We start from the raw sequence: 4,723 nt of genomic DNA, 5'->3' as shown, positions 1-4,723 counted from the left end.
TGTAATAAATAACTGATAACTGGTGTAATAAATAACTGGTTTATGTAATAAATAACTGATAACTGGTAGAAGCTAGCTGGCTTTTTATAACTGATCAACTATTGTGAGAATCTGTTGACTCTCCATGGGTTAAGACTTTTTTTCTTTTTTTGTGAGACTGGATCTGGCTTTGTTGTCCAGGCTGGAATGCAGTGGTGTGATCTCAGCTGACTGCAACCTCAGTACTTTGGGAGGCTGAGATGGGTGGATCACTTGGAGGTTGGGAGTTTGAGACCACCCTCAATAACATGGTGAAACCCCATCTTTACTAAAAATATAAAAATTAGCCGGGCATGATTGTGGGCACCTGTAATCCCAGCTACTTGGGAGGCTGAGTCAGGAGACTCGCTGGAACCTGGGAGGTGGAGATTGTGGTGAGCCAAGATTGTGCCACTGCACTCTAACCTGGATGAAAGAGGAGGACTCCACTTCAAAAAAAAAAAAAAGAGTAAATTAACATTAGTAATAACGTTTAAAAAAACCCAACAACATCAGGTATGGAGGAATTAATGTAATAAGAAATATGTAAGACCTCTGTGTGGAAACTAAAACCTTCAGCAGGATCTTGGGAAACTTAACAAGCTGATTCCAAAATTGATATGGAAATGCAAAGAGCCAAGATCCTCTTGAAAACAAAACAAAACAAAGAAAATCAAGTGGGAAGACGTGTTTTACCACATATCGACTTCTTATTTAGTGATAATAATTGGAAGAGTTTGGTGTCAACACAAGGTTAAACAAAGAGATCAGTGGGATAGAATACAAAGTTCAGAAACACATCTATTCAGATATGCACACTCAATTCATGACAGAGATAACGCTGTGGAGCCCAGAAAAAAAACAAGTTTAAAACAAGCATTACACATAAAAAAATATTAAATTTAAAAACATCTTCCTCAAAAGACATCGTTTTGAGAATAAAAAGGGAATCTATATAACAGAACATTTTGCATGACATATAATTGACTAAGGACTTGCATTTGTAACATACAAAAATTAAAAAAGAAAATAACAAGCAAAGACAACATAAGGAAAAATTGTGTAAAAGACTTTGAGCAATTCATCAAAAAGGAAATCTAAAAAGGCCCCCAAAATACGAAAAAGTACTCAACCATACTGGCAATTAGGGAAATGGAAGTTAAAAACCCCACTAGAATGGTTAAAATTAAAAGGTCTGACGATACCAATTATAGGCTGGGAGATAGAACAACAGGAAATACACTGCTGTTAGGCAAGTAAGGTGCTGCAATCACCTTGGGAAACGGTTTGGAGTTACCTAAGAAAGCTGGCCCTGTGGCCCAGCAATTCAAGAGAAATGTGTACACATGGTCACCAGGAAGGCAAGTGCAAAAATGTTGACAGCAGCATGATTCAGATTGGAAAAGCTTCCAAACTGAAAATTTAATGTTCATAAATTCAATGTTCATAAGTAGTAGGATGATTAAATCCTGTGCTATTCATAGATAGAATTCTATGCCACAATAAAAATGAAATAACTGGGCCGGGCGCGGTGGCTCACGCCTGTAATCCCAGCACTTTGGGAGGCCGAGGCGGGTGGATCACGAGGTCAAGAGATCGAGACCATCCTGGTCAACATGGTGAAACCCCGTCTCTACTAAAAATACAAAAAATTAGCTGGGCATGGTGGCGCGTGCCTGTAATCCCAGCTACTCAGGAGGCTGAGGCAGGAGAATTGCCTGAACCCAGGAGGCGGAGGTTGCGGTGAGCCGAGATCGCGCCATTGCACTCCAGCCTGGGTAACAAGAGTGAAACTCCGACTCAAAAAAAAAAAAAAAAAAAAAATGAAATAACTGTAGCCTCATAAGAACGTAATTGAATCTCACAATGTTAAGCAGAAAAAGCTAGTCACAAAAGAATATCTAGGCTGGGCATGGTGGCTCACGCCTGTAATATTAGCACTTTGGGAGGCGGAGGTGGATGGATCATTTCAAGCTGAAACAAGCCTGGCCAACATGGTGAAACCCTGTCTCACTAAAAATATAAAAAATTAGCTGGGCATGGTGGTGCACACCTGTAATTCCAGCCACTCAGGAGGCTGAGGCAGGAGAATCATGTGAACCCAGTAGGCGGAGGTTGCAGTGAGCCGAGATCATGCCACTGCACTCCAGCCTAGGTGACAGAGAGAGACTCTGTCTCAAAAAAAAAAAAAAAAAAATCTAATATTTGATTACTTGATGCAATTTATATAGCATTCAAGAACTAAACTCCAGTTTTTAGGAATTCATACTTGGGTGGTCAAAGAAAAGAAAGTGACTACATTAAAGTCAGGAAAGTGGTTACCTTTGGGGTTAGTGAGACAGCTGTGATCAAGGGCATGTGAGGGTCTTCTGGGAAAAGCTTATATTTCTGGATAGTGGTTAAGTGGTTATATTTTATAACAGTATGTGGAGCTGTACAATTGTGTTTTTATTCATTTATTATTATTATTAGTTACCTCATATTATACTCAGGGATGAGTGACAAGCAAATTATAAGGATTGAATGCTGTAAATAATAGAAAACACAACTGGCTTAAGCCAAAAAAGGTAATCTATTGGGTAACATAATTAAAGAGTGAGGGGGTGAGCATGCTGGCTTCAGATAAGGCTTAGAGCTCAGACACTGTGACCAGGTCCTGGTTTCTTTTTAGTCTTAGGTTCTCTTTCCTGTGTTGGCTAAATCTTCAATTGGTTCTTCTCTTTTGTATCCCAGATAGCTACCAGTAAATCCCTGGGATTATAGGTTTCCTTTTTTAAGTCTAGCAGGAAAGAGAAACTTTGCTCTTCCCACAGTTCAATCAAAACCTCTGAGGTTTAGTCTTAGTCCTGATTGGCTTAATGTGGCTCACGGGTCCTTCCCTGGACTAAGCACTAAGGGAGAAAGGATAAGCTGGTGGATCCCATTCCTAGTCAAGGGCCAATAGATCACATGTTTATTCAACGTTCAGGGTAGTATTAGAAAGCAGAAAAGGAGAAGAAGAATAATGAGGAGGTAGCTAAAAAATGTCTACAACAATCAATGACCATTTTATTTAGTTGAATATCATCACACATAAGCAGCAACACACAGTTTTGCACTCCTCTTTATCTCAGGCTTCATCAGAACCAACGCAAAGAAAGTAGCTAGTTAGAACAGAGGTACCAGTTGACCCGAAATCTGAAAACAACAGCAAAAATACTTTTTTTTTTTTCTGCTGATGTTAGTGATTCTAAACAGTCACAAACGCTCAGATTGATTAAAAGCAAAGCTGGCTTGTCAGATTGGATCTTCTTAAGAGATATTTTGAGGTGAAATGAGAAAATCTGAGTATTGATTGGGCAGTAGAGGATTTAGAGAACTACACTCCATTTTCTTAGGTGCAATAATAGTAATTGGTAATATTTTTAGGAGCGGCAGGCAGGTTGGAGTATTTAGGGGTGAAGTGTGTTGATGCCGGTAGCTGTCTAAAATAGCTTAGCAAAAGACACACACACATAGATAAAGCAAACATGCAAAAATTACCAATTGTTGAATCTAGATGGTATGCATATGGGTGGTCATTAGAATATTCTTTTAATTCTGTATGTTTGAAACGCTTAAAAACAAAATGTTGGGGAAATAAAAAATGTTTTCAAAAAAATCTGAAAATTCCAAACAAACAAAAAGGCCGACTTGTTTCTATGCTTTCTCCTCCTATAGTCTCAAGTATTAGTTCCATACTAGGGAGAAAGAAATAAATTTATTCTGTTAAAACAATATAAGTTTGATTGCTATTTTCGGTTATCACAGAGTGTTTATTCAGCACCAGCTATGGGTATGAATTATTTAGTGTTAATATAAAGTTAAAATTTCATCTTTATCTGCCTATTAGAGAATAAAAGTTGACAACCAAATGTTACAGGCAGAAGGAGGGGAACTAGGCCTCAAAAATATTATGTTAAGTAAAATAAGCCACACACAAAATGCTACATATTGTATGATCCCCTTTATATGACATGTCCAGAACACACAAATCTGACAGAAAGATTACTGATTGCAGAACGATTAGTGATTGCTTAGGGCTGGGACGAGAAGGTAAGTAACTGCAGTGGTATTTAGACATTTCCTTAGGTTTGTTCCAGGTACTTAATGACAAATTTAGCTCCTGGCTTCTCCTGATTCCGGTGGGATTGGGTGCCTCTAGAAAATACTTCCTCCACACTTGATGGGGCTCTCTTATTTGAGCTGCCCTCTCTTCACCCACCCCACACCCACTTCTTTATTCCTTTGCATTTCTTTTTAGTTCTGTTTGATTACCTGCTTCTGGCAAGGTGGAGCTTTCCAAAACTGGATTAGCAGCACTATAATAGCAGTAACCCTTTCATTACCAGAGTAATTTTCTTTACTTGTTTTGAACTTCAGCATTTACAGGCAGCTAGCTGCTATTAAGTTAAAAGGTAAAAATACATGTGATTTTTTCCTGCTTTTACAAGTCCAGAATGCTTATAGTGAGGGTTACAGAGCTTTGAAGCCATTTCCCTCAACTTTAAAAAAAAGAAAGGTAGGGCCGGGCGCGGTGGCTCAAGCCTGTAATCCCAGCACTTTGGGAGGCCGAGGCGGGTAGATCACGAGGTCAAGAGATCGAGACCATCCTGGTAAACATGGTGAAACCCCGTCTCTACTAAAACTACAAAAAATTAGCTGGGCATGGTGGCGCGTGCCTGTA

This window comes from Cebus imitator, unplaced genomic scaffold (assembly GCF_001604975.1).
Source record: "Cebus imitator isolate Cc_AM_T3 unplaced genomic scaffold, Cebus_imitator-1.0 Scaffold291, whole genome shotgun sequence".
Classification (NCBI taxonomy): domain Eukaryota; kingdom Metazoa; phylum Chordata; class Mammalia; order Primates; family Cebidae; genus Cebus; species Cebus imitator.
The sequence above is the reverse complement of the archived record's forward strand: the minus strand, read 5'-3'. Positions refer to the sequence as shown.